General features: G+C 40.9%; 1 protein-coding gene and 1 pseudogene across 4 annotated transcripts in view; one reads left to right on the top strand and one right to left on the bottom strand.

Annotated features, from left to right (window-relative positions):
* Window positions 1-24,996, top strand: part of LOC144286872 (uncharacterized) — a 112,263-nt gene that overhangs the window by 19,403 nt on the left and 67,864 nt on the right. For all 4 annotated transcript variants that reach the window (XM_077853944.1, XM_077853943.1, XM_077853941.1 and 1 more), the window contains exon 4: window positions 5,309-5,362. The gene's annotated coding sequence lies outside the window, so the exon portion shown is untranslated. The remainder of the gene's footprint in view (window positions 1-5,308; window positions 5,363-24,996) is intronic.
* Window positions 9,562-13,960, bottom strand: LOC144286238 (uncharacterized; annotated as a pseudogene).

Raw genomic sequence — 24,996 nt, 5'->3', positions numbered from 1 at the left:
CTGTTTCTTTTGCTGTGCAAAAGCTTCTTATCTTGATGAAGTCCCAATAGTTCATTCTTGCTTTTGTTTCTCTTGTCTTCATGGATGCATCTTACAAGAAGTTCCTGTAGCCAAGTTCAAAAAGGGTGTTGCCTGTGTTCTCCTCTAGGATTTTGATGGATTCTTGTCTCACATTAGGATCTTTCATCCATTCTGAGTTTATCTTTGTGTATGGTGTAAGAGAATGATCTAGTTTCATTCTTCTGCATGTGACTGTCCAATTTTTCCCAGCACCATTTATTGAAGAGACTGTCCTTTTTCCAGTAGATAGTCTTTCCTTCTTTGTCGAATATTAGTTGACCATAAAGTTGAGGGCCCATTTCTGAATTCTCTATTCTGTTCCATTGATCTATGTGTCTGTTTTTGTGCCAGTACCGCACTGTCTTGATGACCACAGCTTTGTAGTACAACCTGAAATCTGGCATTGTGATGCCCCTAGCTCTGGTTTTCTTTTTTAATATTCCCCTGGCTATTCGGGGTCTTTTCTGATTCCACACAAATCTTAAGATGATTTGTTACAACTCTCTGAAGAAAGCCCATGGTATTTTGATAGGGACTGCATTAAATGTGTAAATTGCCCTGGGAAGCACTGACGTTTTCACAATATTAATTCTTCCAATCCATGAGCATGGAATATTTTTCCATCTCTTTGTGTCTTCCTCAGTTTCTTTCAGAAGTGTTCTGTAGTTTTTAGGGTATAGATCCTTCACCTCTTTGGTTAGGTTTATTCTCAGGTACCTTATGCATTTGGGTGCAATTGTAAATGGAATTGATTCCTTAATTTCTCTTTCTTCAGTTTCATTGTTAGTGTATAAAATGCCACTGACTTCTGGGCATTGATTTTGTATCCTGCCATGCTGCCAAATTGCTGTATGAGTTCTAGCAATCTTGGGGTGGAGTCCTTGGGTTTTCTATGTAGAGTATCATGTCATCTGCAAAGAGGGAGAGTTTGACTTCTTCTTTGCCAATTTGAATGCCTTTAATGTCTTTTTGTTGCCTGATTGCTGAGGCTAGGACTTTTAGTACTATGTTGAATAGCAGTGGTGAGAGTGAAATCCCTGTCGTGTTCCTGATCTTAGTGGAAAGGCTCCCAGTGCTTCCCCATTGAGAATGATATTTTCTGTGGGCTTTTCGTAGATGGCTTTTAAGATGCTGAGGAATGTTTTCTCTATCCCTAAACTCTGAAGAGTTTGGATCAGGAATGGATGCTGTATTTTGTCAAATGCTTTCTCTGCATCTATTGAGAGGATTATATAGTTCTTGTTTTTTCTCTTGCTGATATGATCAATCACATTGATTGCTTTACGGGTGTTGAACCAGCCTTGCATCACAGGGATAAATCCCACTTGGTCATGGTGAATAATCTTCTTTAAGTATTTTTGGATCCTATTGGCTAGTATCTTGTTGAGAATTTTTGCATCCATGTTCATCAGGGATATTGGTCTGTAATTCTCCTTTTTGGTGGGGTCTTTGTCTGGTTTTGGTATTAAAGTGAAGCTGGCCTCACAGAACAAATTTGGAAGTATTCCATCTCTTTCTATCTATCTGAGCAGCTTTAGTAGAATAGGTATGGTTTCTTCTTTAAACGTTTGATAGAATTCCCCTGGGAAGCCATCTGGCCCTGGACTTTTGTGTCTTGGGAGGTTTTTGATGACTGCTTCAATTTCCTCCCTGGTTATTGGCCTGTTCAGGTTTTCTATTTCTTCCTGTTCCAGTTTTGGTAGTTTGTGGCTTTCCAGGAATGCATTCATTTCTTCTATAGATTGCCTGATTTGTTGGCGTACAGCTGCTCATAATAAGTTTTTAAGATCGTTTGTATTTCCTTGGTATTGGTGGTGATCTCTCCTTTCTCATTCATGATTTTATTAATTTGAGTCTTTTCTCTCCTTTTTAATAAGGCTGGCTAATGGTTTATCTATCTTATTAATTCTTTCAAAGAGCCAACTCCTGGTTTTGTTCATCTGTTCCACAGTTCTTCTGGTCTCTATTTCATTGAGTTCTGCTCGAATCTTTATTAACTCTCTTCTTCTGCTGGATGTAGGATCTATTTGCTGTTTTTTCTCCAGCTCCTTTAAGTGCAAGGTTAGCTTTTGTATTTGCATTCTTTCCAGTTTGGGGATGTATGCCTGTATTGCGATGCATTTCCCCCTCAGAACTGCTTTTGCTGTATCCCAAAGATTTTGCCTTTATACTGCGTTTAATAAGCTTATCCCAAGATGTTACATATTCTATGACTTTTTTTTAGGTTTCTTTTTTTTGTATTGGTGTTTAATTTGCCAACATATAGAATAACACCCAGTGCTCATCCCATCAAGTGCCCCCCTCAGTGCCCGTCACCCAGTCACACCCACCCCCACTTACCTCCCTTTCCACCACCCCTTGTTCTTTTCCCAGAATTAGGAGTCTCTCATGTTCTGTGAGAGTACCCCAAAGATTTTGAATGGTTGTATCTTCATTCTCATTAGTTTCCATGAATCTTTTTAATTCTTCCCTAATTTCCTGGTTGACCCTTTCATCTTTTAGCAGAATGGTCCTTAGCCTCCACGTGTTTGAAATCCTTCCAAACTTCTTCTTGTTATTTAGTTTTAATTTCAAAGCATTATGGTCTAAAAATATGCAGGGGATGATCCCAATCTTTTAGTATCGGTTCAGAACCGATTTGTGACCCAGTATGTGGTCTATTCTGGAGAAAGTTCCATGTGCACTTGAGAAGAATGTGTATTCAGCTGCGTTTGGATGTAAAGTTCTGTAAATATCTGTGAAATCCATCTGGTCCAGTGTATCATTTAAAGCTCTTGTTTCTTTGGAGATGTGCTTAGAAGATCTGTCAATTGTAGAAAGTGCTACATTCAAGTCACCAAGTATAAGTGTATTATTATCTAAGTATGTCTTAACTTTGGTTATTGATTGATATACTTGGCAGCTCCCACATTCGGGGCATAAATATTTATGATTGTTAGGTCCTCTTGTTGGATAAATCCTTTAAGTATGATATAGTGTCCCTCTTCATCTCTTACTACAGTCTTTGGGATAAACTTTAGTTTATCTGATATGAGGATGGCTACCCCTGCTTTCTTTTGAGGACCATTCGAATGGTAAATGGTCCTCCAACCTTTCATTTTCAGGCTGTGGGTATCCTTCTGTCTAAAATGAGTCTCTTGTAGACAGCAAATAGATGGGTCCTGCTTTTTTATCCAGTCTGAAACCCTGTGCCTTTTGATGGGGTCATTAAGCCCATTCACGTTCAGGGTTACTATTGAAAGATATGAATTTAGTGTCATCATGATACCTATTCAGTCCCTGTTTTTGTGGATTGTTCCCTTGGACCTCCTCTTTCTATTACAGAGTCCCCCCTTAGTATTTCTTGCAGAGCTGGCTTGGTAGTCACATATTCTTTCAGTTTCTGCCTATCTTGGAGCTCTTTATCTCTCCTTCTATTCTGAATGAGAGGCTTGCCGGATAAAGTATTCTTGGCTGCAGGTTCTTCTCATTTAGGACCCTGAATATATCCTGCCAGCCCCTTCTGGCCTGCCAGGTCTCTGTGGAGAGGTCTGCTGTTAATCTAATATTTCTCTCCATAAAATTAGAGATTTCTTGTCTCTTGCTGCTTTAAGGATCTTCTCTTTATCTTTGGAATTTGCAAGTTTCACTATTAAAGATTGAGGTGTTGAGAAGTTTTTATTGATTTTAGGGGGAGATCTCTCTATCTCCTGGATCTGAATGCCTGTTTCCCTTCCCAGGCTAGAAAAATTCTCAGCTATGATTTGTTCAAATACATATTCTTGACTTCTGTCCCTTTTGACACCCTGGGGAACCCCAATTAAATGTAGATTTTTCCTTCTGAGGCTGTCATGATCTTTTGTTTTTCTCTTTTTTCCTCAGTTTCCCTCCTTGCCATCAACTTGTCTTCTACGTCATTCACTGTTCTTCTACCTCGTCAACTCTTGTCATTAGAACCTCTAGTTTGGATTGCATCTCATTTAATTGATTTTTTAAAAAGATTATTTTATTTATTTATTCAGAGAGAGAGAGAGAGAGAGGCAGAGACACAGGCAGAGGGAAAAGTAGGCTCCATGCTGAGAGCCTGACATGGGACTCGATCCCTGGTCTCCAGGATCACACCCTGGGCTGCAGGCGGCTCTAAACCGCTGCGCCACTGGGGCTGCCCTCATTTAATTGATTTTTAATTTCTGCCTGATTAGATCTAAATTCTGTAGTCAGGACGTCTCTTGAATCCTTTACACTTTTTTCTAGAGTGACCAGTAGCTTTATAATTATACTTCTGAATTGGCTTTCTGACATTGAATTGTAATCCAAATTTTGTAACTCTATGGGAGAGAGGACTGTTTCTGATTCCTTCTTTTGAGGTGAGTTTCTCCTTCTAGTCATTTTGCTCAGTGCAGAGTGGCCAAAAACAAGTTGTACTTGATAGAAGCGTGAACTCTTCTCACTGTAGCATTCCAGGCTGTTCTCTCTTTAAATCTAAGACCGAATTCATAGGTTTTCAGGGTGATTTGAAAGTTATCTGGGTAATTTGGTGGGGACAGGTGACTTGGGGATCCTACTCTTCCGCCATCTTGCCCCCTCCCTCTTCAGTGCTCCCATTTCTTCTCTACTTTCCTCTGACTGTATTTTCTCAGCACAGGCTGCATGTCATGCTGCCTTCCAGGGCTCCTAAAATACTATCAAGCACAGACCCTGTTTTTCTTGGTTGGTTTGCACAATTTTAAGAGGCAGCTCATTAAAATGGATTGCTTAAAAGTTTTGTTAGGTCTCAAGGAAAGAAAAGATGCCTTATCACCATCTCCTTACATGAGCAGAATGAATGTTTTTTTTTAAGATTTTATTTTTAAGCAATCTCTCTGCCCAGTGCGGAGCTCAAACCTGCAACCCCAAGATCCAGAATCACATGTTCTACCAACCCAGCCCCCCAGGCACCCTGAATGTGTCTTCTTTTCATCACCTTCTAAAAGGGAACTCATTGTGAGTTTTGAAAGATACTAAAAACTTGAATTCTGATTTTTTTTGTTCATTATTTATTTCAAACTGCCTTATTTTGTAGGTCATTATGATTCATTATGTCTCTGAAACAGGAATCTTCATTGACTAATAGCTTTCTTTTTTCCTATTCCTTATATTTATTTGGAATTAAGTTGGATCATATTTAGATCAATACATACAACTTCCTTAAATTGCTATAATTACATTAATAGTTTTATAAAATTCACTATAAGTATTTAGCTTTGTGACCTAGTTTCTTATTTTACAGCTGATAAAGACATGAATGAGAAGAATGGGATAAAAGATGGGAGGTCATCTGCTGGTGAGTGAAAAATTTGTTAATGAACTAATTCATTCATTTATTTAACAGATATTTACTAAATAAGTGATACTATGTTAAGTGCTAGAGATTTAATTAAGTATATAAACTTTTTAAACTTGCAGCAGTGGGATGCCTGGGTGGCTCAGCAGTTGAGTGTCTGCCTTCGGATCGGGGTATAATCCTGGGGTTCGGGATTGAGTCTCGCATTGGGCTCCCTGTGAGGAGCCTGCTTATTTCTTTGCCTATGTCTCTGCCTCTCTCTCTCTGTTTCTCATGAATAAATAAAATCTTTAAAATAATAAAATAAACTTTCAGTAGTATCTGTGGCAAATTCTTTTTTGTATATTTTGCATATTTTGCCACTTTTTGAAAAGTAATGTACGTTAGATTGTTTCCAATGAATTTAGTTAATAAAAACTAAACCCAAAATTCAATTTTCATTTATTAGTTAAAGACAACTATTTATATATCTGCCCTAAGGAGAACTTCTTGAAGAAAACATAGGTAAATAATATTGTGATCTTAGGGTAGAAAAGGATTTTCTTTTTTCTAAATTTACCATAAGACCCAGCAATCCCCCTGATGGGTGTTTTTCCAGGATAAATGAATATATATGTTCACAAAAATATTTGTGAATGAACATTCATAGCAGCTTTATTCCTAATGACTACAAATTGGAAACAATCCTAATATCCATCAACCCATGCAGGGATAAGTTGTAGTGATTGTTCTTTTTTTTTTAATATTTATTTATTTATTTACTTATTTATGATAGACATAGAGAGAGAGAGAGAGAGAGAGAGAGAGAGGCAGAAACACAGGAGGAGGGAGAAGCAGGGTCCATGCCAGGAGCCCGACGTGGGACTCGATCCCGGGTCTCCAGGATCGCCAAAGGCAGGCGCCAAACCGCTGCGCCACCCAGGGATCCCCCATAGTGATTGTTCTTAAGGTTGCATTTGATTAAAGTGGGAAAAGAAATATGTAGGCAAGAAACAGAAGTGAAAATTTGACTTGGGAGTTAGGAGTATCATATTAGGGAAGGTGCTTTCTGAAGTGTAAGGATGCTTATGGTCAGTTTTAAGAATATTAATGCAAGTGATTGGCTGCTTTTATTTATTTTTTTTTTTTTTTATTTTTTTTGATTGGCTGCTTTTAAATTCTACCCCAGCAGCATGGTTGATTTGGTAGAATGGAGCAAGTGTTGATTTAGGAATCTGACAGCTACAGTTTTCTCTCCTACTAGCTTTGTGACTTTAGGCACGTATCTTTACTTTTCTGAGGCTGTTTCTTTGTTTTTCTTTAAAAAATGATAATAACAAAAGTTTGAGTTATGGTATGAAAGCACCCATCACACTACATGGTTTAGTAGACAATCATTAAATTCAGTTTTCTTTCCTTCCCTGACTGAAACAGAACAGGTTAGAGAGGTCAGGAGATCAAATCAAAATGATGGGTTTGGAGGAGAAAACTTTTAAATCTTTAAGTTTCCGTTCTAATGCTGTAAGTAGAGTTTAACATCTTAGTACTTTAAAAGAACATTGTACCATTTGCAGAGTACTCATTTTTAAATTTTTTATGATGTGGAGATGGAGGAGAGACATAGACATCTATCATGGGAAGTTGTTGATTTCTGATGCTCTATTTCACAATGAGTAAGTTCATATTCTGTTTGTGAATCTCATTGTGATCTCTGTAATTTGTATCCCATTTTCCAGCTGATGGGAAAGTTCAATCTAATAAACTAATGAATAAAGCAAAAGCTATCATAGGTGAGAAGTTAATGTAAAACTGAGATACTCATGTTTTCAAAACATATTTATGCAACTATTAAAGTTTTTTTTATTATTGAAGTTTGTTTGGCATAAATGTTATATTAGTTTTCAGGCATACAACAGTGTTTCAAAAATTATATACATTACAAAATGCTCACCACAATAAATATAGTTACCATCTGTCACCATACAGTGTTATTATGATATTATTGGCTATATTGCCTATGCTGTACTTTTCATCTCTGTGACTTATTTAGAACTAGAAGTTTGTCCCTCTTAATCCCATTCACCTGTTTCATGCATCCTCCCACTCTTCTTTCCTTTGGCAACCAACCGTTTCCTTTTTGTATTTATGAGTTTGTTTCTGTTTTCTGTATGTTTGTTTATATGTTTTTTAGATTCCACATAAAAGTGAAATCATCTGGTATTTATTTCTCTGTCTCACTTGTTTCACTTAGCATGATACCCGGAATATCCATCCATGTTGTAGCAAATGGCAAGATTTCATTCATTCATTCTTTTTTGTAGCTGAATAATATATTCCAGTGTGTGTGCATGTGTGTGTGTGTCTGTCTTCTGTGCATCTATCTTCATTCATTTATCATAGACACTTAGTTTTCTTCTATGTCTAAGCTATTGTAAATACTGCTGCAATAAACATAGAGGTTTGCAATAGTATTTTGAATTATGTAATCATTGCCTTGTAACTCCTGCCAATTTAACTACTAAAAAAAAACTTTTCTAATGAACAACTTTGACTTTGAATTTCAGTATCTTTGAAATAACACTATATTGCTATTTCTTGACAGAAGTGTTCCTTTCTATAGAGGTTTTAGCAATGATGTGCTCATTTTTGCCACACTTCAGAAATCTGAAACCTGAATTTCATAATAAAAATAGTAATAACTACTATTTAATGGGGACTTTCTCTGTACCAGGCATTGCGTTAAGCACTTTATGTAATTTATTAATTTATTAATATTATATCTATGATATAGGTACTATTATAGTCATCATTTTGTAGATGGGGAACCAGAGGCCAGAGGGTAAATACTAGGATAAAATGTATGTATTCCTCAGATTTCACTTATATTGAATAATATTTCTTTTTTTTCCAAATACACGAGGGTTTATTTACAAGCTTGAGCTTAGGTCCAAGTATACCCGACACAGCGGAGCAGGGACTTGGACCCCGAGGTGGGTTCCAGCTTAGTTTTATGGGCTGGTCTAGGGGACCTCCAGAAGGGGTGGAGGAATTTCTCAAGTTCTGTTTACATTCTGATATGGGGCTTTCAAGAGCATTGAGCTTTGTTCTCATTCTAATATGGGGCTTTCCAGGGTTAACCTATAAGCTGTTTTTTTTCCTGTAACTGAGGTAATGTAAATTTCAGCTCTTATCCAAAAGGGCCTGAGATGGCTGTACTTGTGCTAACGCTGAACTTAAGGTGGAATGGCCTTAATTTTCTCGGCCTTGACATTTCCCCCTCTCAGAGGAACCTAAGGAAGGACCCTATCATGGGTCCAGGTTGCTCTCAGAGTGAGCCAGGGGGAATGATTAAACCAGGATTCAAACCAACCTTGTTGCTGTTCTCGCTCCTGTTTACATCCCAGTGAAGAAGCAACATCCTGTGTTTAAGGCAGCACATAACCCATCCCACCCCACCCCCCTGCCTTTGTTGTAAGAAGACTGAGTCTAATCTATTTTGAAGGACAACCTCAGCCTAGGGAGTCTTGGAGGTGGGAAATAAGTGAGAACGGCACAGTCTTAGCTTTAGGGGATTGTCCTTGTCTGGTTGGCTTTTCCATTCTGGAACAAAGCCCTTGAGAATGGCGTGTGGAGTGTGGATCAGCTGGCCAGACGTGGGTGTAGTGGACCCAGGGAGTAATCCCGTTGACTTTGAGAGCAGTGGGAGTGGTCAGGATCACAACGTAGGGTCCCCTCCAGCAAGGTTGAAGTGTCTGGTGTTGGTATCTCCAGATATACACCCAGTCACCCGGCTGGTATCGATGGGGGCCAGGGGTGGCCCAGTCTCATAGGCCCTCAGCTTAGGCCACACCTGTTCATGGGTTCGTTGTAACATTTGGAGGGAGAAAAGGAGTTGGTGATCATCAAACTCATAAGCACCTCAGGTTTTAAATTGGGGATAATAGGTGGAGGAATACCGAACATGATTTCGTAGGGGGTAAGTCCCATCTTATAGGTGAGTTCCTCACCCTATACAGGGCAAAGGGGAGGAGAGTCACCCAGTCCTCGCCAGTCTCCAGGGCTAATTTAGTTAAGGTCTCCTTTAATGTTCTGTTCATCCTCTCTACCTGTCCTGAGCTTTGAGGCCTATATGCACAATGTAATTTCCAATCTACCCCAAGTACTAGTGCCACTCCCCGTGTTACCTTAGAGATGAATCCTGGGCTGTTGTCTGATCCAATCTTAACAGGATTTCTTGGTCACAGTCTGTGCTGTTTCACGTTTGGTGGGAAAAGCCTCTGTCCATCCTGAAAAAGTTATCTACAAATACTAGTAAATAGTAAATACCTGTATCTGTATTTTCCAGGTTTTACCTCAGTGAAGTCCACTTCCCAGTAGGCTCCTGGGTAGTCCCCTCAGAGCCGGGTGCCTGGGTTAGATCCATGGGCGGTGGCATTAGTTAACTGGCATGTGTGGCAGCTTGCCACAATCTGCTCGATTTTTGCTCAAGAGTATTTAATAGTGATCTTTGTGTATCGTATGAGGTCTTCCATCTTCATTGTTCCCATATGAATACTCCAGTGCATTTTGGATAGGACTCGCCGTCCTAGTTCCTCTGGCAGGATGATGCTGGAGTCTGCAGCCCTCCACCAGCCACGCAAGCACTGGGTCATAGGCAAGTGTTTGATCCAGTGTAAATCAGCATCAGTATAGTTGGGGGTGTTCGGCAGGGTCGGTGCCCCCGGATCGGGTAGCGTGGTTGCTAAGACCTGGGTCACCGAAAGGGCTGCCTCCTTTGCTTTCAAATCGGCTAGCTGGTTTCTCCTGGCTACTGGTGTGTCTGCCTTTTGGTGTCCCGGACAATGGATGATAGCTAATGCCTTGGGCAGCCAGAGGGCCCTCAGGAGTTCAAGGATCCCTGTTTTGTTTTTAATAGTCTTTCCCTCTGCTGTCAGAAGCCCTCTCTCTCTGTAAAGGGCTCCGTGGATGTGAGCGGTGGCAAAGGCGTACCTGCTGTCGGTGTAAATGTTTATTCATTTACCTTCTCCCATGGTCAGTGCCTTGGCCAGTGTGATCACTTCTGCCAATGGCTCTGCCCAGATTGTCTCCGTTTCCTTGGTTACGGCGGCCCCCGCATATCTGACTCCTTCTCAGACAAAACTGCTGCCGTCCATGTACCAGGTGGCGTCTGCGTTTGGCAGTGGCTAGTCCTGGAGATCAGCTCTGATTCTGTGCACCTGTGCCAAAATTTCTTGACAGTCATGTAGAGGGGGGGGGGTCCCAGTCTGGATTAGGGAGTAGCATTGCCAGATTCAGGGTTGTTGGTGGCTTAAATAAAATTCTGAAGGGGTTTAGCAGTAGGCTCTGATAATGGGTCAGATGGGCATTGTTGATACAGTGGTCTGGGGGCGTTTGAGTACCCCTTCAATAGCATGTGGGATGGTAACATGCAGTTCTTGCCCCATGGCCAGCTTGCCTGTGTCCTTAACCATAGTGGCCACCGCGACAATAATTTTTAAGTATGGGGGCCATCCAGCAGCCACCGTGTCCAGCTTTTTGGAGATATAGGCTATGGGTCTCTTCCTGGGACCTATGTACTGGACAAGGACCCCTTTTGCCACCCTGTCTTTCTCGTCCACATACAGGTAGAAGGGCTTGGCTAGGTCAGGCAACCCGAGAGCCGGGGCAGACAGCAAGGCCTGTTTAAGGTCATTAAAAGCTCTGTTCATGGCCCCTGTCCATTCAAAATTTTGCTGGTGCCTGGTGGCCTCATAGAGGGGTCTGGCCATCTCGGCAAAACCCAGAATCCATAATCGACAGAGAACCCTGCTGACCCCAGGAATTCACATACCTGGCGGATGGTTTGCGGCTGTGGGATCTTTAAGATGGTTTCCTTCTGTGCAGCCATTAACCATCTTTGTCCATCCTTTAATTTGTACCCAAGGTAGCTCACCTGTGCTCTGCAGATCTGGGATTTTTTAGCTGAGGCCCGGTATCCTAGAGCTGCTATTGTCTGGAGCAAGTCCCTGGTGCCTTGCAGTCATGTGTCCTGGTCCCCTCCGCCACCAACAGGATATCATCTACATATTGTAATAAGGTCAAATGAGGGTGCTTGGAATGGAACTCACCGAAGTCTTTGTGTAAGGCCTCATTGAAGATGGTCAGTGAATTTTTGAATCCTTGTGGTAGTTGAGTCCATTGATGTCTTTCTCAGGGCCCGTCCATTCAAAGGCGAAGAGGTCTTGGCTCTTGAGTGCTAAAGGCAGGCTGAAAAAGGCGCCTTTTAAATCTAATACCGTATACCAAGTTTTGTCTGGAGGCAGAGTGGAGAGGAGGGTGTATGGGTTTGGGACTGTAGGGTGCATATCCTCTACTCACCGCCAGTTGACTTCCCTTAAGTCCTAGACTGGCCTGTAATCGTTAGAGTGCGGTTTCTGAACCAGCAGCAAGGGAGTGTGTTCCATGCCGATTGGCAAGGCCTTAATATGTCCGAGTCCAGTAGTTGCTGTATGTGGGGTGTGATTCCCGTACATGCTACGAGAGGCATAGGGTATTGACAGACCCTGACAGGGTCTGCCCCTGGCTTTAGTTCTATGTATATGGCCGGTCAGTGCCAGGCCAGCCCAATTCCCCGTTTCTGCCCACACTTGGGGAAATTCCCACAGCCAGCGGTCAATGTCAGTCATTGGGGCTGATGGTGTTTGGTGGAGACGATATTCGTCTTCTAAACTCAGGACAAGCACTTGAACAGGGTGCCCCTCCTTGTTTAGGATTTTTGCTCCTTCAGGGTGGAAGCAAATTTGTGTCCCCATCTTGGTGAGCAAATCCCAACCTAACAATGGGTAGGAACACTCAGGGATGACCATGAAGGAATGGGATACCCGGCCCATGCCGAGATCCTCAGTTCTTCAGGTAGTCCATGAGTACTGTTTGGTGCCCGTGGCCCCTTATACCCATGAAGTCTTGTTTGCCAATTTCCCTTGGGGTTGTAATAAAACCAAATGTTGTGCCCTAGTGTCCACTAGGAATTCAACAGGTTGCCCCTCCACTCTAAGAGTTACCCTGGGCTCGGGGAGGGGTGCCGAACCCTAACTCCCCTAATTGTCCAGGTTCTCCATTTCCAAGATCTTGGCAGGGGCCTAAGATCTTTTCTTAGGGCAGTCTTTCACCCAGTGGCCCTTTTCTTTGCAAAAAGCACATTGGTTTTTGTTCACCTTAGGGCACTCCCGACGGGGACCAGGACCATCCTCCTTACCTGTCCCTGAAGCCAGCTTCTTGAGGTGTCTCCGTCTTTCCTGTGGGTCATCCATGGTTGTAGCTAGCAGGATCTTGGCCAGGTTTTGGGTCTGCTGCTCACTTAGTTTGGTTTATTGTTCTTCCGGACTTCCTCTATTATTATAGGCTCTTTGTGCTACTATTACTGACTGCTCTTCTCTCCTAGTCTCTCTACTCTTTGCAATTTCTTTTTAATGTCTGGAGTGGCCTGGTTAACAAAAGCCATGATAATTGCAGCCTTTGTTTCTGGGGCTTCTGGGTTCATAGGGGTGCACTGCCTAAAAGCCTCCACGATTCTAAGAAGGCTGCTGGACTCTCATCCTTACCCTGTCTTATATCATAGACCTTGGCCAGATTGGTAGGCTTGCACGGCAGCCTTGAGACCTGCCATTAGAGTCTGGCGGTAGACCCGGAGTCTCTCCTTACCTTCAGCCAAGTTGTAGTCCCAGGTGGGGCAGGATAAGGGGAAGGCAGCATTTATGAGGTCTGGGTTTTGAGTCAGCTGTCTTCTCCCAGGACAGACTTCCAGGCTTCCACCTGAATTCGTTCTCTCTCTTCGGTGGTGAGGAGAACCTGCAAGAGCTGTTGGCAGTCATCCCAAGTAGGCTGGTGGGTAAAGAGAACAGTATCTAAAAGCCCCATTAGATCTCTCGCATTATCAGAGAACTTTGCAATATAACATTAGCTGTCCGTCAGTCTCATCTTGGGGGGGGGGGGCATGGCAGGGAGAGGAAGGGTGGTGGAGTCGGCCACCCCGCATTTGGAGGTGGGGCCACCAGGTGGGTCCCTACACGTGTCCCCACTGCTGACCCGTGCACAGGGACTCCCTCATCAGGGAGGGGTGGCGCCCCTTCTGCAGCCCCCAGTGCCTCCAATGGAGGGGTGGAAGGGGGAGGGGGTGCCCAGTAGGTCAGCGGGAGGATCTGGTTCTCCGGGGAGGAATCCTGGAAGACCGGATAAAGGGGTTGGGTCGTAGAGTCGGTCTCCTTCTCGGCTTTCCGCAGGGCTAGAATCTTGGTAGGTCCTGCTTTGGGGGGGTAAAAATGGTTTTATCCAAGGAGGGGGATTCTCGATCATGTCCTGCCAGATCAGGATGTAGGGCACCTGGTCAGAGTGGCCGTCTGGTTCGTCCCCGAAGATCACGGCCTTAACCACTTCTCCATCTTCAGGAAGAGCATGGAAGTCAATTTCGCTTCCATTCTAGTGGTTTCTGGCACTGCCTTGCTTCTGGAACAAGAAATCTATCCTTGCTGTAAGTTCCAGATCGAAAGTATCATCTGTGAACCTCAAGAGCAGGCTGGACTTGTCCACGCTACTCTCACGGATGATGAGGATCTTCAGGGTAGTCAGCACGTCCTCGTCCATCCTGACCCTCCTCCACTCTGAGCCCAGCTAGCCACACGGTCGGGTTCTCAACCGTCCTCCAGGGAGCAGTGCCCGAGCATGGCAGCGCTGCGCATCGGCCACTTTCCTTGCTCCCGGCGCTGTTTAGGTTGCGCAAGCCCGGGTCTCCCCAATTCCGCCTTCTAGTCTTATAATTCAAGAGAAAATAACAATGCTGTTAGTGGAATCATTAGTGCTACTGATACATAATATAATTTCAAAGAACAGTTACAAAACTACAAACTTTGTTGATTTAACCTGGATTTCTAAGAGCATTGCCAGAACGTGACTCCATTTTAGTCTGTGTAACTAATTGGAGATGTCTCATATCTTTGTTCTCATCTGCAGTTGAATTAAAATGATAATATATAAGCATGAGTGGCATTTTTCTTATGTTGAAACTGGTGATGTCTTAAACATATTTCTGGGTTCTTTTCCCAACTTCAGAAGAAAGAAAATTATCAACTTTCAAAATATTTGGGGGGAGTATGGCAATTAAACACACAGATAAGTAAAATGTTTACTGACAACTTTGCCAGTGGATCAAAAGCATTTCCTTTCAAAGTTTTGTCTTGAGAATTTTGTGTCATAATTTCTAGATCTATACATATCTGGTAAAATATGTTGAGAAAAATGTTAGCTTAGATATGACTATCTTGGAAGAGGAAACTATTTTGTGATTTAGTTTTTAGAATGTGGATACTAGAGAATCATTCATTTGGGTTTTGCCATCAGGACTAAGCAGATTCTAAAGGTATTCTGGAATCACTGATAGACCTGAAGTCTAAATATAGAAAAGACAAATGATGTGAGAGGAACAGAAACAGAAAGTAGGAAAGTTGTCAGAAAGAAAAAAAATATTAAATAGGTGTATGTATGTAGCAGAATCAAATTTGGTATTATTTATTTCTTTCTAACTAATTTCCCTCTCAATCACCATCCTATTCTGGCTGTGAGTGGGATATAATATGTTGAAAAGTGAGAGGACAGGACTTAAGTTGGCCAATTAAATTTCATCTAATTTCAGAGACTTCTCTCCAGGGTTAGGTTTATGGTAACTCTGGGATTGGCCTATAAACTGCAGGATACCAAGCACATCCCCTTCACTGTCCCTAACCCTAACTCTAGATTTGAGAAAGAAAAAAAAGGATGATGTGTATATATGCATGCATATGCAGTGGACTATTATTCAGCCGTAAAGAAGAGTAGAATCGCCATTTGCAATGACATGGATGGAGTTAGAGAGTACTAAGCGAAATAAGCTGGTCAAGGAAAGAAAAATACCACACAATTTCTCTCATGTGGAATTTAAGAAACAAAATGAGAAAAGAGAGGAAAAGAAAGAGGCAAACTGGGAAAGGGACTCTTTTTTTAAATTATTTTTATTGGAGTTCAATTTGCCAACATTTAGCATAACACCCAGTGCTCATCCTGCCAAGTGCCCCCCTCAGTGTCCATTACCCAGTCATCCTAACCCCCCGCCCACCTCCCTTTCCACTGCCCCTTGTTCTTTTCCTACAGTTAGGTGTCTCTCATGTTTTGTCATCCTCACTGATATTTTCACTCCTTTTTTCTCGGGAAACTGACTCTTAATTACAGAGAACCGATGATTACCAGAGGGAAGGTGGGTGGGGAATGGATAAAACAGGTGATGGGGATTAAGGAGTGCACCTGTTGTGATAAGCACCAGGTGTTGTATGGAAGTGTTGAACCACTATCTTGTAGACCTGAAACTAATATTACACTATATGTTAACTGGAATTTAAGTAAAAACTTAAAAAAATAAAGTTAACCTAGTTTATTCTGGTTTAAAATTAAAAGTTTCTTTTTGGTTGATCCAGTTTATTTTGGGAACTTCTCAGTTTTTCATGCCTTTCCCTTATTTTCCCTGAGAAAAGTATCCCAGTGTCAGGGAAAGCTTGGTGTCCTGCTGATAGAGAAGGGTGGCCAGACCTTATGTTGTCCTCTGGATTCTTGATAGCCTCTTTACCAGTGTTTCACATGTCAAGAATCCTGAGCATTCTGGTGACCTCTCCTGCTGAAGTTCACTACTTGAATAATTTGTGGTCTGCTGTTGTTTGTTTATTTTTTATTTTTATTTTTTAACAAAGTCAAGGATCTATGGTCCTTCCCTCACTAATTTGGCTGGGTAAGCCTTAGCACTCACTGCTCGTGAGGTCCGTTGAGTCTCAGTCAAGTATTCTACTAGTCCCTAGACTGTACTTTCTACCCCGTAGCCTCTGCTAGAGATCACCTTTCCCTTTGACTTGGTGTCCCATGGCAGATCCATTGACTCCATCTCTGAGAAACCTTCCACGTTTCTTACCGGGAGTACATGAGAATAACTGAATATCTTTCATATCATACCAAGCCAAAGGGGCAACAGGGTAGCCTGTTGCCAGCCCTTCCTCTACCTATAGACACCATACCACAATATCTATTCTGGTGACAATGCCATGTTGTCTGGAAACTCTGTGAGGTGCTAACATGTCAGAGATCCAAATAGGAAACATGACAAACGGTCTCCTTGATTACCACCCTTACCTGCTTACCACCAAAATATCTAGAATTTTTCTTCTATCCTGCCTTTTCTCAGAGTTTGACTTGGAAAGGGCAATTGAGAGTAGAGATGAGTGCAGTTCCAGTAGGCAGCAGGAACACTTAAACAGAGAGAGACAGAGACACAGAGATCTTTATTTCTATTTCTCTTCCTGGTTGCATTTTCTTAGAACATAAAGTAGAATTTTCCCCTCTTCTATCCAAACAGGATGTGGGAAGGAGAAGGAAAGGAGAAAAAAAAAGAAGGAAAGGAATAGGAAAGGAACAACCCTATGTCATTTTTTTGGCCCCTCAACCATCTGGTTGACAGTAAAATGAAATGTTAAATGTTCAGATTTGTTTTGTAAAAAGTAGCTTTAGAAAATTAAAAAAAACCCTCTGATTATTTATCTATGGCTGAATAGGAAAAGATTTATGGAAGAAAGGAAATATGAAAAAGAAAAATACATTAATACAATTTAAAATGTCATAGCTCCAGTCTCTTCAATAAATGGTTCTGGGAAAATTGGACAGCCACATGCAGAAGAATGAAATTAGACCATTCTCTTACACCATACACAAAGATAAACTCAAAATGGATGAAAGATCTAAATGTGAGACAAGATTCCATCAAAATCCTAGAGGAGAACACAGGCAACACCCTTTTTGAACTTGGCCACAGTAACTTCTTGCAAGATACATCCACGAAGGCAAAAGAAACAAAAGCAAAAATGAATTACTGGGACTTCATCAAGATAAAAAGCTACTGCACAGCAAAAGAAACAGTCAACAAAGCTAAAAGACAACCTACAGAATGGGAGAATATATTTGCAAATGACCTATCAGATAAAGGGCTAGTATCCAAGATCTATAAAGAACTTATTAAACTCCACAGCAAATAAACAAACAATCCAATCATGAACAGAAATTTCACAGAGGAAGACATAGACATGGCCAACAAACACATGAGAAAATGCTCCGCATCACTGGCCATCAGGGAAATACAAATCAAAACCACAATGAGATACCACCTCACTCCAGTGAGAATGGGGCAAATTAACAAGGCAGGAAACAACAAATGTTGGAGAGGATGTGGAGAAAGGGGAACCCTCTTGCACTGTTGGCGGGAAATATTAAAAATGATTAATTGGACCTCATCAAGTTTAATAACTTCTTTTTATGAAAGACAGTTAAGAAAATAAAAGACAAGACACACATTGGGAGAATATATTGGCATAATGTATGTGACCAAGGACTGATATCCAGAATACAAGAACAACTCAATCATAAGAAGATACCCAGTGAAAGGGGCAAAAGATTTGAGTGGACATTTCACAAAAGAAGAAATATACCTGGCCAATGACCATACAAAAGGAGGCTGAACATTATTAGTTATAAGAGAAATGCAATTTAAATCATTAGGAGACACTGCTATCCATCCCTTAGAGTAGCAAAATTTAAAAAGATCGACAAGACCAAGTTTTAGCAAAATATGGAGCAATTATACCTCATACAATTGCTAGAGGGTATTCTAACCACCATGGAGATCAGTATGGCCATTTCTTGAAAAGCTGAACATAAATTTACCATAAGACCCAGCAGTTCCCCTGATGGGTATTTTTCCAAGGTCAATAAATATATATGTTCACAAAAATATTTGTGTGTGAATATTCATAGCAGCTACAAATTGGAAACAATCCTAATGTCCTTCAACCCATGCAGGGATAAACAAAGCATAGTTATTGTTCTTAAGGTTGCATTTCATTAAAGTGGGAAAAGAAATATGTAGGCAAAAAACAGAAGTGAAGATTTGATTAAGAGGTTAGGAGTATCATACTAGGGAAGGTTCTTTCTGAGGTGTAAGGATGCTCATGGTCGGTTTTAAAAATATTAATGCAAATGATTGTGCTGCTTTTAATTCTACAGCAGCCTGGTTGATTTGGTGGAATTGAGCAAGTGTTGATTTAGGAATCTGACAGCTACAGTTTTCTATCCTACTAGCTTTGTGACTTTAGACAAGAATCTTTACTTTTCTGAGGCTGTTTCTTTGTTTTTCTTTAAAAAGTGAAAATAGTAACAGAAGTTTGAGATATAGTATATGGAAGCACCCATCACACTATATGCTTAGTAGACACTTATTAAATTCAGTTTTCTTTCCTTCCCTGACTAAAAGAGAGCAGGTTAGAGAGGTCAGGAGGTCAAATCAAAATGATGGTTTGGAGGAGAAAACTTTTAAATCTTTAGGTTTCTGTTCTGCTGTATAGTTTAACATCTTAATACTTTATTTTTTATATGTATTTTTTGTATACTTTTATTGGAGTTCGATTTGCCAACATAGCATAGCACCCAGTGCTCATCCCATCAAGTGCCACCCTCAGTACCCGACACCCGGTTACCCCATCCCCCCATCCACCTCCCCTTCCACTACCTATTAATCATTTCCTAGAGTTAGGAGTCTCTCATGTTCTGTCTCCCTCTCTGATATTTCCCACTCATTTTCTCTCCTTTCCCCTATAAACCCCTTCATTATTTTTTATATTCCCTGAATGAATGAGACCATATAATGTTTGTCCTTCTCCGATTGACTTATTTCACTCAACATAATACCCTCCAGTTCTATCCATGTCGAAGCAAATGGTGGGTATTTGTCATTTCTAATGGCAGAGTAATATTCCATTATATATATAGACCACATCTTCTTTATCCATTAATCTTTTGATGGACACCAAGGCTCTTTTCATAGTTTGGCTATTGTGGACATTGCTGCTATAAACATTGGGGTGCAGGGGTCCTGCCATTGCACTGCATCTGTATCTTTGGGGTAAATCCCCAGCAGTGCAATTGCTGGCTCATAGGCTAAGCTCTATTTTTAACTCTTTGAGGAACCTCCACACAGTTTTCCAGAGTGGCTGCACCAGTTCACATTCCCACCAACAGTGCAAGGAGGTTCCCTTTTCTCCACATCCTCTCCAACATTTGTTGTTTCCTATCTTGTTACTTTTCCCCCTTCTCACTGGTGTGAGGTGGTATCTCATTGTGGTTTTGATTTGTATCTCCCTGATGGCAAGTGATGCAGAGCATTTTCTCATGTGCTTGTTGGCCATGTGTATGTCTTTTTTGGGAAAATTTCTGTTCATGTCTTCTGCCCATTTCATGATTGGATAATTTGTTTTTTGGGTGTTGAGTTTAAGAAGTTCTTTTTTTTTTAATTTATTTTTTATTGGTGTTCAATTTACTAACATACAGAATAACCCCCAGTGCCCATCACCCATTCACTCCCACCCCCGCCCTCCTCCCCTTCTACCACCCCTATTCGTTTCCCAGAGTTAGCAGTCTTTACGTTCTGTCTCCCTTTCTGATATTTCCCACACATTTCTTCTCCCTTCCCTTATATTCCCTTTCACTATTATTTATATTCCCCAAATGAATGAGAACATAATAATGTTTGTCCTTCTCCGACTGACTGACTTCACTCAGCATAATACCCTCCAGTTCCATCCACGTTGAAGCAAATGGGTATTTGTCATTTCTAATAGCTCAGTAATATTCCATTGTATACATAAACCACATCTTCTTTATCCATTCATCTTTCGATGGACACCGAGGCTCCTTCCACAGTTTGGCTATCGTGGCCATTGCTGCTATAAACATCGGGGTGCAGGTGTCCCGGCGTTTCATTGCATTTGTATCTTTGGGGTAAATCCCCAACAGTGCAATTGCTGGGTTGTAGGGCAGGTCTATTTTTAACTGTTTGAGGAACCTCCACACAGTTTTCCAGAGTGGCTGCACCAGTTCACATTCCCACCAACAGTGCATGAGGGTTCCCTTTTCTCCGCATCCTCTCCAACATTTGTTGTTTCCTGCCTTGTTAATTTTCCCCATTCTCACTGGTGTGAGGTGGTATCTCATTGTGGTTTTGATTTGTATTTCCCTGATGGCAAGTGATGCAGAGCATTTTCTCATGTGCATGTTGGCCATGTCTATGTCTTCCTCTGTGAGATTTCTCTTCATGTCTTTTGCCCATTTCATGATTGGATTGTTTGTTTCTTTGGTGTTGAGTTTAATAAGTTCTTTACAGATCTTGGAAACTAGCCCTTTATCTGATATGTCATTTGCAAATATCTTCTCCCATTCTGTAGGTTGTCTTTGAGTTTTGTTGACTGTATCCTTTGCTGTGCAAAAGCTTCTTATCTTGATGAAGTCCCAATAGTTCATTTTTGCTTTTGTTTCTTTTGCCTTCGTGGATGTATCTTGCAAGAAGTTACTATGGCCGAGTTCAAAAAGGGTGTTGCCTGTGTTCTTCTCTAGGATTTTGATGGAATCTTGTCTCACATTTAGATCTTTCATCCATTTTGAGTTTATCTTTGTGTATGGTGAAAGAGAGTGGTCTAGTTTCATTCTTCTGCATGTGGATGTCCAATTTTCCCAGCACCATTTATTGAAGAGACTGTCTTTCTTCCAATGGATAGTCTTTCCTCCTTTATCGAATATTAGTTGACCATAAAGTTCAGGGTCCACTTCTGGATTCTCTATTCTGTTCCACTGATCTATGTGTCTGTTTTTGTGCCAGTACCACACTGTCTTGATGACCACAGCTTTGTAGTACAACCTGAAATCTGGCATTGTGATGCCCCCAGCTTTGGTTTTCTTTTTTAAAATTCCCCTGGCCATTCGGGGTCTTTTCTGATTCCACACAAATCTTAAAATAATTTGTTCTAACTCTCTGAAGAAAGTCCATGGTATTTTGATAGGGATTGCATTAAACGTGTATATTGCCCTGGGTAACATTGACATTTTCACAATATTAATTCTGCCAATCCATGAGCATGGAATATTTTTCCATCTCTTTGTGTCTTCCTCAATTTCTTTCAGAAGTGTTCTATAGTTTTGAGGGTATAGATCCTTTACCTCTTTGGTTAGGTTTATTCCTAGGTATCTTATGCTTTTGGGTGCAATTGTAAATGGGATGGACTCCTTAATTTCTCTTTCTTCAGTCTCATTGTTAGTGTATAGAAATGCCACTGACTTCTGGGCATTGATTTTGTATCCTGCCATGCTACCGAATTGCTGTATGAGTTCTAGCAATCTTGGGGTGGAGACTTTTGGGTTTTCTATGTAGAGTATCATGTCATCGGCGAAGAGGGAGAGTTTGACTTCTTCTTTTCCAATTTGAATGCCTTTAATGTCTTTTTGTTGTCTGATTGCTGAGGCTAGGACTTCCAGTACTATGTTGAACAGCAGTGGTGAGAGTGGACATCCCTGTCTTGTTCCTGATCTTAGGGGAAAGGCTCCCAGTGCTTCCCCATTGAGAATGATATTGCTGCGGGCTTTTCATAGATGGCTTTTAAGATGTCGAGGAATGTTTCCTCTATCCCTACACTCTGAAGAGTTTTGATCAGGAATGGATGCTGTATTTTGTCAAATGCTTTCTCTGCATCCAATGAGAGGATCATATGGTTCTTGGTTTTTCTCTTGCTGATATGATGAATCACATTGATTGTTTTACAAGTGTTGAACCAGCCTTGTGTCCCAGGGATAAATCCTACTTGGTCATGGTGAATAATTTTTTTAATGTACTGTTGGATCCTATTGGCAAGTATCTTGTTGAGACTTTTTGCATCCATGTTCATCAGGGATATTGGTCTGTAATTCTCCTTTTTGTTGGGGTCTTTGTCTGGTTTTGGAATTAAGGTGATGCTGGCCTCATAGAACGAATTTGGAAGTACTCCATCTCTTTCTATCTTTCCAAACAGCTTTAGGAGAATAGGTATGGTTTCTTCTTTAAACGTTTGATAAAATTCCCCTGGGAAGCCATCTGGCCCTGGACTCTTGTGTCTTGGGAGGTTTTTGATGACTGCTTCAATTTCCTCCCTGGTTATTGGCCTGTTCAGGTTTTCTATTTCTTCCTGTTCCAGTTTTGGTAGTTTGTGGCTTTCCAGGAATGTGTCCATTTCTTCTAGATTGCCTAATTTATTGGTGTATAGCTGTTCATAATATGTTTTTAAAATCGTTTGTATTTCCTTGGTGTTGGTAGTGGTCTCTCCTTTCTCATTCATTATTTTATTAATTTGAGTCTTCTGTCTCTTCTTTTTAATAAGGCTGGCTAATGGTTTATCTATCTTGTTAATTCTTTCAAAGAACCAACTCCTGGTTCTGTTGATCTGTTCCACAGTTCTTCTGGTCTCAATTTCGTTGAGTTCTGCTCGAATCTTTATTAACTCCCTTCTTCTCCTGGGTGTAGGATCTATTTGCTGTTTTTTCTCTAGCTCCTTTATGTGTAAGGTTAGCTTTTGTATTTGAGTTCTTTCCAGTTTTTGAATGGATGCCTTGTATTGCGATGTATTTCCCCCTTAGGACTGCTTTTGCTGCATCCCAAAGATTTTGAACGGTTGTATCTTCATTCTCATTAGTTTCCATGAATCTTTTTAATTCTTCCTTAATTTCCTGGTTGGCCCTTTCATCTTTTAGCAGGATGGTCCTTCACCTCCACGTGTTTGAGGTCCTTCCAAACTTCTTGTTGTGATTTAGTTCTAATTTCAAGGCATTATGGTCTGAGAATATGCAGGGGACGATCCCAATCTTTTGGTATCAGTTCAGACCCGATTTGTGACCCAATATGTGGTCTATTCTGGAGAAAGTTCCATGTGCACTTGAGAAGAATGTGTATTCAGTTGAGTTTGGATGTAAAGTTCTGTAGATATCTGTGAAATCCATCTGGTCCAGTGTATCATTTAAAGCTCTCGTTTCTTTGGAGATGTTGTGCTTAGAAGACCTTTCGAGTATAGAAAGAGCTAGATTGAAGTCACCAAGTAGAAGTGTATTATTATCTAAGTATTTCTTCACTTTGGTTAATAATTGATTGATATATTTGGCAGCTCCCACATTCGGGGCATATATATTGAGGATTGTTAAGTCCTCTTGTTGAATAGATCCTTTAAGTATGATATAGTGTCCCTCTTCATCTCTCACTACAGTCTTTGGGGTAAATTTTAGTTTATCTGATATAAGGATGGCTACCCCTGCTTTCTTTTGAGGACCATTCGAATGGTAAATGGTTCTCCAACCTTTTATTTTCAGGCTGTAGGTGTCCTTCTGTCTAAAATGAGTCTCTTGTAGACAGCAAATAGATGGGTCCTGCTTTTTTATCCAGTCTGAAACCCTGCGCCTTTTGATGGGGTCTTTAAGCCCATTCACATTCAGAGTTACTATTGAGAGATATGAGTTTAGTATCATCATGATATCTATTCAGTCCCTGTTTTTGTGGACTTTCCACTGAACTTCTTCTTAAAGGGGAATTTTAAGAGTCCCCCTTAAAATTTCTTGCAGAGCTGGTTTGGAGGTCACATATTCTTTTAGTTGCTGCCTGTCTTGGAAGCTCTTTATCTCTCCTTCCATTTTGAATGAGAGCCTTGCTGGATAAAGTATTCTTGGTTGCATGTTCTTGTCATTTAGGACCCTGAATATATCCTGCCAGCCCTTTCTGGCCTGCCAGGTCTCTGTGGAGAGGTCTGCTGTTACCCTAATACTCCTCCCCATAAAAGTCAGGGATTTCTTGTCTCTTGCTGCTTTAAGGATCTTCTCCTTATCTTTGGAATTTGCAAGCTTCACTATTAAATGTCGAGGTGTTGAACGGTTTTTATTGATTTTAGGGGGGGATCTCTCTATTTCCTGGATCTGAATGCCTGTTTCCCTTCCCAGATTAGGAAAGTTTTCAGCTAGAATTTGTTCAAATACATATTCTGGCCATCTGTCCCTTTCGGCACCCTCGGGAACCCCAATTAAATGTAGGTTTTTCTTCCTCAGGCTGTCGTTTATTTCCCTTAATCTATCTTCATGGTCTTTTAATTGTTTTTCTCTTTTTTCCTCAGTTTCCCTCTTTGCTATCAACTTGTCTTCTATGTCACTCACTCGTTCTTCCACCTCGTTAACCCTCGTCGTTAGGACTTCTAGTTTGGATTGCATCTCATTCAATTGATTTTTAATTTCTGCCTGATTAGATCTAAATTCTGCAGTCATGAAGTCTCTTGAGTCCTTTATGCTTTTTTCTAGAGCCACCAGTAGCTGTATAATAGTGCTTCTGAATTGGCTTTCTGACATTGAATTGTAATCCAGATTTTGTAACTCTGTGGGAGAGAGGACTGTTTCTGATTCTTTCTTTTGAGGTGAGGTTTTCCTTCTAGTCATTTTGCTCAGTGCAGAGTGGCCAAAAGCAAGTTGTATTGGGAAAAAGAGAAAAAGAGAGGAGAGAAAGAAGGAAAGAAAAGAGAAAGAGAAAAAAAAAAGAAAAAAAAACGAAAAAAAAGAAGAGAAAGAAAAAGAAAGGAAAAAAAAAAGGGGGTGGGGGAAGGAAACAAATCAAAAAGCAAAACAAAACAAAACAAAACAACAAAAAAAAAAGAACCACCGGGGAGTATCTTCTGATTCTGTGTACTTTAAGTCCCTTGGCTTCTCCTGGAAGTTGTCCGTCTAGCTGGTGTTCT

This window comes from Canis aureus, chromosome 16 (genome assembly GCF_053574225.1).
Source record: "Canis aureus isolate CA01 chromosome 16, VMU_Caureus_v.1.0, whole genome shotgun sequence".
In the NCBI taxonomy this organism is placed as follows: Eukaryota; Metazoa; Chordata; class Mammalia; order Carnivora; family Canidae; genus Canis; species Canis aureus.
The sequence above is the reverse complement of the archived record's forward strand: the minus strand, read 5'-3'. Positions and strand labels throughout refer to the sequence as shown.